The sequence below is a fragment of the Triturus cristatus genome, chromosome 1_1 (genome assembly GCF_964204655.1).
Source record: "Triturus cristatus chromosome 1_1, aTriCri1.1, whole genome shotgun sequence".
NCBI lineage: Eukaryota > Metazoa > Chordata > Amphibia > Caudata > Salamandridae > Triturus > Triturus cristatus.
In genome coordinates, this window is record NC_140579.1 from 703,291,964 (window position 1) to 703,304,255 (window position 12,292).

The window sequence follows — 12,292 nt, forward strand, 5'->3', positions numbered from 1 at the left end:
GTGCATGGAGCAGCACCGACAAAGTGCACCCTCAGATCCCTGTCCCCCGCAGGTCCTTCACCCAATGGCTAAAACCATCCCAGCCCATCTTGCACCACTTCTAAATAGCAACTTTGGGGCAGATTTACAAGAAAGTGAAGCATCTGTAGACATGCGTTACTTTCCCTGCCCCACCCTGAGAAACCCTTGCGCCACCATGCATGCTCTGTATTTACAATATGGCGCTGTATGGGGCAAGGATTGACAGATGCGTCAGAAATTCTGACGCATCTGTTGGAGCAAAAGCCACGCATTGCTGGATTCGTTTTGCAAGCGTGACGCAACTCCAGCAATGCATGTTGAGGCCTATCCTCATTGTGCTGCCTCACTCCTTAAGCCTGCTTCAAGCAGGTGTCACTTTTACAAGGCTTTCCTGCGTGGGAACGCCCACCCTGCATACATTACACCTGACGCAGGTATAATGTGACGCAGGGCTTTACAACGTGACACATCTCCCTAGATGCGTCACGTTGTAAATGGGCCGCATTTTTAAGCTGCCGCTGCGTCACAAAAAGTGACGCAACGGCGGCGCAAAAATGACGCAAGGGGCCTCTAAATCTGCCCCTTAGTCTCTGGTCAGTTTCCTCTTGCATGGAAAAAAGTATCCATCTTGCCCCTTTTGAAAAAAATTCACTTGACCCTCTTTAAGTCAAGAACAACAGGCCAATTTCATGCTTTTTTAATTTTTTTGTGTCCTTATACGCCATTAGATGTATCCAGAGCCGGTTTTATCTACTTTGCGGCCCCCAGTTGATTGGCACCAGCAAGAGAACTCTGGTCTAAATGGATGCACTTTACACAGAACCTCTCGTATTCTGTCTGTTCAACTCTTCTATCTGATTGGCCCCCAGAACTGACCCTAGTGGTGAAGTATTTCTATGTAGAGGCATAATCATTGGACATATATGCCCTAGCTTTCATAAATTATCCAGCCAAACCTTACATGGCAACTAAAACTCTTTCTTTCTCTTGCTCATCTTTTCCCATATAGCTTTATCTAATTTCATTACATACTTAATGGAATTTATCCAATCTACACTTAATTTACAGATTTCTCTCCGAGCAAGTAGAATGAGGTAAAAACACAGCTTATTTTTATCTAGAGATAATAGTTCATAGTTTGAAAAAATACCAAAGAATACTAGGTGCTCACCTGGATATCAAAACCACATATGTCTTCCATACCTCTGATAACAGAACCCCAGAATTGATGTAACATAGGACAACTTATGAACATATGATTGTCGTCTGCTTTTTCCTGCTGACACTTTGGACAGCATGGGATAGCTCCCTTCACAATCTTAGAAAGCTTAGAGGGAGACCAATATACTCTGTGGAGAGAGAAGAGATGATTTCTCCTTAAATTGGCAGCTTGTACTGTAGAGTATAGTAAATCATAAGATACTTGCCATATTGCTTCTGTACTGGAACCCGGCAAGCACTCGCCCCACAGTTGCGATGGAATGGTGAAATCGCCATCTGCCAGATCTATCAGAAGCCAATAGAGATTTGCCACCTCTTTCTTATTTTGTTGTCTCATTCTTAAGGCCGTCTCTAAATCGTTTGTGTAGCCAATCGTTATACCAATCGCCTGGGACCAACTTTTTATTTGTAATTATTTAAATTTGGATAGTTGATTGTCCGTGATTACCCTCAGGTCTTCTCATGATAACAAACATCCTTCAGGAATAAGTTGAGCCCAAGAATTTATCCCAGCTGATTTTAGCGGTGTTACTAATAAATCTTTAGTCCACTCAGGTGAGCCTGGTGTATCCCAGATAGGAGCCATAGTGCTGTAGTAGCTGATCTTTAAGAGCTTCCTGATTTTGAACCAAGTGTTAACTAAATCCTTTAGAGACTTCAGACGTACCTTCTTGAAGAAGCGTGGATCTCTAAATTTGTATAAAAAAGCATGATCTCCTCCTTTTAAATCCTGCAACATTTCCCTAAACATTTTCCCTATATCTGAGGCATTTGGTTCACTCATGATCATTTTCCCTGTCTTCATTAGAAAAACCCATGCATAAAAGATTATATCAGGCATACATAACCCTCCCTTATTCTTCTTTCTCCGAAGCTTTTTATACGAGATTCTTATTCCTTTGGAGGCCCATATAAAGAAATTTATTTTTGCCCGTATTTCCTTAGACCTTCTTCTTTAAAAGCTAATGGTATATTTTAAAACAGAAAAATAATTTTTGATAAAAGCATCATTTTTACCAAGTTGACTCTCCCTATTGGTGTCAGAGGTAAGTATGCCCAACTTTTTAGAGAATCAGAAATTTCTTTACGAACTCTACGTAGATTTGTATCAACTATATCGTTAATATCCTGAGTAATTCTAATGCCTAGATACCTTATTTCTCTTTTCAATGTAGGGGAACAAACGTTCAGATTCCAGGCCATACACTCAGTTTTTGACTGATTAATCTCATACCCCGAGATACAATCAAATTGCTGTGGCAAACTGTATATGATAGGGATAGCCGCACCGAGGTCAGACGTATATACCATCATATCATCACAATATAACAATACTTTTTTTCCCACAGTTTTTGCATTTAAACAAGAGTTTTTCCTCATGCCTTCTAATCCTTTCTGCGAGAGGCTCTTATACATAAATTAAAAAGCAAAGGTAAGTGAGGGCATCCTTGCCTTGTCCCTCTCTGAACTGCTATAGAAGAAGTGAGATTGCCATTTATCAGAATTCTGGCTGTTGGAGTTTGGTAAATCGAAGAAACTGCCCTACAGAAATTTCCCCCTAAATTACATTTATTCAATACATGGCTCCAATCAGGTTATACGTTAGATCTTGGATGCCTCTCCCTCTGACGAATCCCTTTTGATCTTCATATTGAAAACCGGTTATAATTCCGTTCAATCTCTCTGCTAAAATCTTAGCAAAAATCTTATAATCAAGATTGGTCTGTACGAGTCGCACTGACTAGGTGGCTAAGATGGTTTTAAAATCAGGGCAACAGTGGCCTCATCCCACGAGGGAGGCATATTTCCACCCCTTTCAAAAATATGGGAGAATAGTTGATCCATTACTGGAATAAGGACCTCTCCCAATGATTTGCACAGCTCGGCCGATAGACCATCCGGTCCTGGCGCCTTGTCTTTTTTTCCTGTCTCTATTGTCTTCTTGATTTCATTCTGGCTAATTGGTCTATTGAGATTGCTAGACATCTCATCACTGATCTTTTTTTAAAGGGAAGTATTCAAGCCATGCTTCAATCATCTTGACCTGTGGGGTTAGATCTTCTCGGTACACTTTATTAAAATGTTTTCGAAAGGCTTCCTCAACATCTTCAACATCTGCGGGGCTCTCACATAGATTTCCAGTAGTGTCACAAACTACTTCTTTTATATTGCCTTTTGCTAGTTCCTGTTTAGTTTTCCAGGCTAAGAGCCTCCCACAGCCTTCCCCATATTCAAAATGAGCCAGCTTGCTGGCCTCCCACCTCTTCTTCAACCTAGCATCTAACACTCCTGCCAGATCTGATTTGAGAGATTGCAGAATCTCGCAGGTTCTCCCTGCCATTCTATCCCCCTGGGGGGTAGGCTCATTCTCTAACTTCTGGATTTCACGCTCTAGTTCTTCTACCTCTGCTTTGTATTTCTTCTGTCTAGATATTTGAATTGAAGTTATGCAGCCTCTTAAGAAGGCTTTATAAGCATCCCATACTGTTTCTATGGAGGTACTTTCCATGTTAATCAAAAAATAGTTATTTGTGTCTGTTATTAATCTTTCGATTACTTCCTCCTAACAGGATGGCTCGATCTAGGGTCCATCTTCTGTTGATTAATTTATTTGGGAGTTTCAGAGCTAATTTTACTGCCAAGTGGTCAGATAAGTGTCCCCCTAGGTGTTTTGTGTCTTTCACCCAGTCCCTCAACTCCATACTGACTAGAAAGAAATCTAATCTATACTTATGGCCATGTTTCTTATTATGGAAAGTGTACCCTCTCCTACTTCCCATTCTTTCTCTCCATATATCCATCCACCCCAGGTGTTTCATCGTGCTTTTCAATAAAGATCTCATTTTACAATTCTGGGGTGTTCTGCTGTTTAAAGACCTATCCATTACAGGATCTAAGACTAAAGTCACCTGCCAGTATTAAGGGATCTCGAAAAGGCAGTAGCTCAGCAAGTAGATCCTTTAAAGGAGCTGGGTCGTCTAGGTTAGGGCCGTAATATCCTGCTACTGTAAATTTATATGTATGGAACCTTATTTTAACTTTAGCCCATCTTCCTATTTTGTCAAGTTTGAAACCTTCTACTGATAAAGCAGGATTTTTTTTAATGATTATAGCCACCCCCTTTATTGTTATCTGTTGTGTAGTGCATATAACTTTGTGAATTCAGCTTTTAGTTTTGCACAGACTTCTCATCTCTTTCTCGGTTAAGTGTGTTTCCTGGAGAATAAAAATTTGTTCTGGAGTATCTTTCAAGTATTGGATTATCCTCTCCATCCTATGTTTTACACTCAGCCCATTTAGGTTCCATGACATCATCCTCAAATATATTGCCTGATCAACTGTGGCCTGTGTCATTTCTCCTTATGTGAATGATAAATTGCTAATGAGATTTGATTTGGCGAATTGGACTTTTAAAAAAAAAAATCCCTTATGCTCCCCACCCAGTGACCGTCCACTTACCCCCCCACCCACCCAATTTCATGCTTACTGCTACCAGCTAAGAGTCTTGAAAAAAACATTTACCAGGAGATCGTTACCTTTCTCGACTCTATTAACATCCACGATCCCTCACAGCATGGATTTAGATCAAACCACTGAACGTAATCTGATCTAGTAGCAGCCATGGAGGAAATCAGCCTCATTGTGACACGGTTGACCATTCCACTCTGGTCAAACGTTTAGATAGTATTGGCATCAAGGGTGTGGCTTTAAAACTGATCAGTTCATTTTTGTCTGACAGGGAGCAAGTGGTCACCTTAGATGATTTCATCTCCGCCCTCTTCACTGCTCTTTGCGGGGTCCCACAGGGATCTTCTCTGAGCCCTACCCTTTTTAATATTTACATCCCTCCCTTGATTAACCTTATTCGATTATGCTGCTTTTCTGAATTTTCAATCGCCGATGACACCCAAATAGTTGTGATGGTCTCTTCTGAATCTGATGAAGTCGCCAACCAGTTTAATATTTGTACGGGCAGCATTGCATTTTGGATGGAATTGAACTGCTTGAAGTTAAAATCCTAGAAAACTGAGGTGTTGTTTGTCAACAACACCTCTTCCTGGAATTCCACCTGGTGCCCCCCTAATTTGGGACCCCTTCCACTACCAGTTCAGAAAGCCTGAAATCTAGGGGTGGTCTTGGACAAAAAGCTAACATTCATAGACCACACCAATCCGGTAACATCCTCCTGTTTCCTCACTTTGAGGATATTAAAAAAGTTATCCCCTTGAGAAAATCCGTCATGATACCCTAAGTAGTAATCGCTAAATTAGATTACAGTAATGCCTTACATGTTAGCTCCCAAGATCGCCTGCTGAACAAAGTGCAAACGCTTCAAAACGTGGCTGCCCAGGTGCTGGTGAACATTCCCAAGTTCTGCTCTGTTTCCCAAACCATCAGAGATCATCACTGGCTACCAATCAGGGCTCTAATTAAATTCAAGCCTTATGCTAGGCTCATAAATTCTACATCAAATTGGACAACTCTTCTTTCGAGAGATCTTTAAATGGTATCTACCGTCACGTAGCTTGCAGTCCAGTGTAGCTAGACTAATCGTGACTCCTAGAATCAAAAATGATCACTGGGTAGGAAGTAGGTTCTTCCTTGTTACAGCTAATTGATGGAACCTAATGTCTAATGTCCCCTAATCTTCTAATGTTTAGGAAGCATTTAAAAACCTGGCTTTTTGGTTCCTTGGACTCATTCTGTCTATCACTCTGCCTCACATGTGACATTTATCTGATACTAGCGCCAAGACACGGATTCGTATTTGTGCGCTTTACAAACCTTTTAACATTACATAACATAAAAGCCTTATAGACCTTCTGCCTTGGGCTTTACTGGTTGTTGAAGGCCCTCTCTATCATTGTAGTCTCTTGCCTGCAGCTCGGCCTGGTTCAGGGCCTTTCACAGCCAGTATTTCAGGGCCTTCAACAGCCAGTATAGCCTTAGGCAGTGAGATATAATGCTATAATAAATGTACCCCAAAACAATTAAAACACTTAACACTGTTCTTTACCTCAGTGTATCTAAGGCCTGTGGAAGTTTGACTTCAACCTACCCAACCCTCTAATCTCATTTAAACAGAACCCAATCCTCTTAGCTTCTGATGTTGCACCAAAACGAAAAGAATGGGTTCCATAACCCCTGAGATATTTGCCCAAAATTTCACAAAACAGTCAACAATTGGAAAGCAGTCAAAAGATTTCCATCTTTGTGACAAAAAATCAACCCGTATTTCCTTCCAACAATAAGCATAAGTCTAACTCACCTTTAATTAGTATCACTATCTTACTTTGTCCTCTTTGATCCATTGTGAAAAACCTAGACCACAATAACAACTGACTTGCCCAAAGGTCAACTTCTTTAGTTTCAATACCAAGGAAATTGGCATTGCCAGTACTCTGAAACACGGAAAACCCCAAAAATTCAACTTCAACATACAAAGCCTTGATAATACTAGTGCTTGCACTGAAACACATACCAACTTCAGACCTAGAAAAATAGACTTCATTAAATCCTCTGAGATGGGCTTTCTAGCCCTACTTTTGTAACCTCTCTTTGGTCGGGAGTTCTCATATACATCGCTAATGGATTTGCAGCAGGAATCCAGAGAAAACAAGCAATACAAATGTCTCAGGGTATACCTAATTAAATTTCCTTTGTTGTTAGAGTACCCTTTTAAAACATTTTTTTTTTAAAACAACATTCTTTATATACTGGAAACACACAAAGTGAATGCACAGGTTCCAGGATAACTATCAAAACAAGCATTTGCAATGCAATAGGTCTCGCATTTACGTGAGTTTAAGCTGTTGGCATTGCAAATGACAATGCCTTTTATTTATGTTTTTTAAAACCAAAACATTAATAAAATGCATTGTCATTTACAATGCCAATAGCTCAAACTCGCGTAAATGCGAGAGCTATTGCATTGCAAATGCTTGTTATCCTCGTACATAATAATTTGCTGTATGTAAAATAGTCACCAGATGGCGATGCACACTAATTTTTGCATTTAAGAACATGTGACCAGTCAAGTACAATTGGAAAGGTTGTATTATTTATACACCGCTTCACTTCATACTCTTCAGGAGAAGTTTGTGGAGGGATTGCATCAGGGCTTTATATGGTCTGTATCCTCCCGGTCCTCAGCACCGGCACTTCTTAGAAGTAGGTGCTGAGATGGGTCCATATCGGGCTCTCTATGTTTGCCCCGGAGGGTAAAAAAAAAATCTTTACTCTGCAGCAGTAGCACTGCTCTAAGCCTTTGATGTCACTTCAGAGAGACTGGTTTTAGTTCTTTCAGTCTCATCAATTCAGAACTGAAGAATTTTTAATATTATCTACAACAAAGCCATAGTTGTTGCTTACTTATCTTATGCAACTAACAACCACTGACAAAGCCAATAGGTATAATGTTACTTGTATCCAGAGGCGCAACTAGAGCCAAATTTCGGGGGGGGCTAAGCAAAAATTTCGGGGGGGGGCTGAATCTTTAAACAGTAGGCAGAGTGGCGCTGATTTCGGGGGTGGGGGGGCTGAATCTAGGCAGAGTGGAGCTGCAGGGGCTCTTAGAAGGGGTGAAACAACAGCGAGGCCTCATTAACATGCATATGGTCTTTTTAAAGACCTGTGAAGTGCTCGGGCGCGGCTTTGTGTCTGCCCGGGAAGCGGTCTCATCCCGGGCTGCCACACACGACGGGGGGGGGGGGCTGAAGCCCTTTGAGTTCAATGGGTGTTGCGCGCCTGCTTGTATCATATATCTGGATGCAATTAAAGAACCTGCAAAATACAAGTGGGGCGGCACACTATGCTAAGCACAGATTTTCAGTTTGTGTTTTTAAGCCACGCCCTTAGCTACATCGGCAACGTCCCTTTGAGTGGCCCTTCAAGTTTTTCATCCCCCTTAAAGCCCTGGATAGCATCCTACATCTTGGGGAGATTGCTTGAGTGGAACGTTCGCAGATTCCGTATGGCCCCAGGGCTACGCCAGCTACGACGTTTCCGTGTGACATTTTCACTTTGAATTGAAGTACTCAAATGTGTGACATTTCCATGTCTCATGAGGACACTTTATCAAAAATGTACCAAATAAATTCTTCATTAGACCTTTGCAGTTGGATGTCACAATGTCCCTTCTGAGCCCAAACGACAGTATCTGTTGCGTCACAATACTTGGAGTCTTGCAAATATAACAGAAAAGCTAAAGTAAGTATAAATACGAGAACACACATAAACGGCGCATTGCATCCTGGAACTTGTAGTTTCATTTTCTTGGAGCCCTGGGTTTAAATGTTCCTGTATGCACAAAGGGACGCTGGCTAAAACGCTGTGCCCAGGGATGGCTGAAGATATCAAACAGGCAAGCTGTGATAAGCAATGCCACTCCCTTGGCATGTTAGAGGGAACAGCTGAGCTCCTCGCTGTGCCACGGCCACCCCTGGTCTCAGGTGTTGGCCGTGTGCCAGCTCAGCTCGTATGGCGCCCGGTTGGAGGTGATGAAGAGGCCCTCAGCAGTTTTCTGCCCATTAGCGAGGAGCACACGAGCAGCATTGGGGAGCCGTGTTCGGGAGTCCTAAAACACTAAAGAGATTTTTCTCACATGTTTTCGATGGAAACACACCATGTCTCCTGCACGTTTTGATTTTTCAGAGCTGAGCTTACGGGTTCAGACAGCCACAAGACATTACTGAGAGCACTTAGCCATAGCAAACAGGTTTAAAACAACCCATTTCTAAAACAAAACAAAAATAAAACAGAAGCGCTGTAAAACAGTCCGTCTGCTAGCAGAGGCGCCTATGCAGACTCGGTTTGTAATAAGAAATAGAATCCGTCTTTCCCTGCTGCAAAGGCAAACTAATTAGCAACAAAACATTCTTCAAAACAGACTCCACGCTTCCTCCGTCTCTGCGATGAGGCGGGGAGTGAAGGGAGGGGGAAGTGCAATCCGAGGAGCCTCAAGTAAGCTGAATAGAAGGGGAGGGGGGAGTGCGAAAAGAGTGGGGAGAGAAGGGAGGGTGTATTACAAACAAAGGAGCCAAAGCTATAGAGAAGGGAGGGGGGAGTGGGAGCCGAGGAGCCATTAGATGCCAGCTGTGCACGTGCATGTGATCGTGCACTCAAGCTTTAGGCCAGCCAAAAGACTGTGGGTGGCACTTTGAAATTCCCACTTACAAAATATCTCGCAGCAGAGCAGCGCAAGCGCTAGCTCAGGCGAGACCTAAAAACTACTAGGCCAAGAATTAAGTCCCAAATAATTTGATGACTGTAGGGAAATTGTTCCGACTACTTGTGCATGTTCTGTTTTTTGTTCAGATCATTGCTTGAGATGACAGTAAATGTTAGGACAAAAAGCCTTTGCAAAGGAGTAATCATGTTGCAGTTTCTTTGGAAACCTTGCACACTGAGCTATATTATGTGCAGCTTAGAGGCACTGCTTGAGTCCTCATTATCTTAAAGGGAATTCAGCCATGTAAATTGCTCTTTAATATATCATAACAAATATGTGCAGTTTAACTTCAACGTGAACTGCTTATTCAGTGCATCGATCATCGTAATGTCTTGACTCAGGGCCCATGCTGTATATGGATGTAGGTGTAGAGGCAAAGAGGACGTCAACTTTCAAGGAAGTGGTGCTCAGTCAGTGTACTGCTACCCCCGCTCCCTGCCCCGAGGGGGACCCTCTCAGGTATAAACTTGCAAGCGGTTGCAATCACTTACTGCACCCGCCTGCAGGGTGCTCTCTCTCCCTCTGGAAAGTGCATGTTGGGTGCCACCTGCACTGTGAAAGGCAGAAAGCTGCTTTAATCAATTGGCTTGTGTTTTCAGTAATGCACTGCCCTGGGTCAGTTCAAGTACGCTGCTGTCTTGGGACAGCAGATTATCAGCTAGTTAAAGGTGCACTGCGGCGCAAATAGGGACAGTGCAATCCTATCTATAATTTGGTCCCAGGATGTTGTAAAAGATCCCCCATTCTTCTGAGAACTGTACATGGAAATTAGCAGCCATCAAATACCCTTAAGGCAATTAGCTTCCACAGTCCCCTCACACCTTCAATATTCATGGTCAAACCATAGACTCAGCTTTCTACCTGAGTCTCCCATTTTCCATTCATCTCTTTTGATTTTCAGTTCCCAAAATTACTTTAGAGTAAGAAATCACTCATTTAGGGAAATTTCCAATTCAAATGTGTAATTAGTGGCTACAACTGTATCAAATCAAATCAAAAATAAGCTTTATTCGGAAAGTTAATTTCAATCCATAAAAGCGTATACAATTTTAAAATCATCTTATGCAGTTAAAACAAATGAGTTTTAAAAAAAATATGTATACAAAATATGTAGCAAGAAAATCTCATATAAATTGTACCAGTTAATATTTATGCAAAAATAGCAGCATGTGGACGTGGGAAAATAACATTTCATTTTAACAAATTCATAAAGTTGGCTTTCAATTTAAGTCGGTATCATGTTAAAAAACAGTTAAAAATGATGTAGGGCGGTGACAGTAATAGAGCTAGTAAGTATACAAGGCATTGTTTCCAAATTGAACTATCGTTTTGTTAGTGAATCAAGAGTAATAGAAATAATTGCATCGTTAGAGCAAGAAAGAAGGAACATTAGCCCCCAACTGCGTTATTAGGATGCATTGGGGGATATATCCAAAACAACGTTTGGTATCTAGTAATGACACTTCTTCATTCCAATAGCTCTATTTATACTCTATTCACCATGAATCTAGGTCGATACTGTTACGGCATTTGATCAGTTTTTTTAGAAAAGCAATGACATTATAATTTATGGAATCATTATCAAGACATTGGAGAGCCAAGAATGCTGGGCGACATTGGCGAATACCCCAAATTTTAAGAATTGGTATTATCCATTTCCTTCTTAATTCTTCATAAAATTTGCAGAATAAAATGACATGAATAGTTGATTGTTCGGAAACAGATTCACATGGGCAATTAGATAATTTTTTTGACCAATTATTAGGTGTTGGAAATGTCACCAGCTTATGGAAAATATTCAGTCGAAAACGAGTGAGAACAAATCTGTCATATCTATTATCAGTTGTCCTCATTATTTCTGTGCTGCAAGAATTATTCACAGGGCCAGGCTGGGAAACAAAGCAGCGCTTGCAAAAATGTTCAAACCAGTGACAATTTTGCAGTTTTGTGTCGACAGAATATTGTTTTTCCAAAATATTCGGACATAATATGCATACATAGATTGACGTTTGGTAAGCAGACTTCATGCACTGACTGGTCTTTTAAATTGTCATTCTCATTTTGCTTCCGCCCACCATTGCAATCACCGTGGGGCAATGGGTCAGCCCCCTTTGACCATTGGCTCCCTTCACTTTGAGTGACGGCACAAAGCCTGAGTGCGTTTTTCACATTCGCTTTAAAGTAGTTCATTTATTTTTAGTGACAAAGTGAACATTTTCTTTTCTTTTTTGTCTTTTTAAATTAATTTTGAATTCCGGCTATTTATTTTGCCTACACAACTTTTTTTACGTTTAATGTCTAAAGAGTTTAAGTGACATTGTAACATTGTAACATAGCTCTCTGCAATTCGGGTGCTTGGTCTGGTGGTAATGATTTGTCCTTGTCTCCTTCAAAAAAAAGAAAAAGAAAATGCATGGCACAACTGAAAGGCTTGTTTAAAAACCATCACTAGGTAAACAGCTGTATCGGTGAATGTAATTTTAAAAGTAACATTTTTATTGCATGAAGACAGTGGCCTTGTTTAAATCAAAGCTTGTTTTATTTGAAAGTAAATAAAAATTATGATGCCAGAACTATTGACTTTGGCAGTACTTGTTTAATAAAGGGTTCACTTTCCCCTTCTTCCATGCCATTGGAATGACACCAGTGCATAGAGAGTGGTTGATTAAGTTAATAATGTAAAGGGCCATTGTTGTAGTTAGTAGCTTGAATACAGATGCCTGTCATGTCAACTGGCTTGCGAGTCAGGGTATATTTTGTGTAGAAGGACATCAGCTTTTTCCATCACAGCGAGTAAAAAACAGACACAATTGTGAGTTG

At 41.1% G+C, this 12,292-nt stretch overlaps 1 pseudogene; it reads left to right on the plus strand.

Annotated features, from left to right (window-relative positions):
* LOC146870906 (acidic mammalian chitinase-like) overlaps positions 1-12,292 on the plus strand; it is a 195,596-nt pseudogene that overhangs the window by 150,361 nt on the left and 32,943 nt on the right.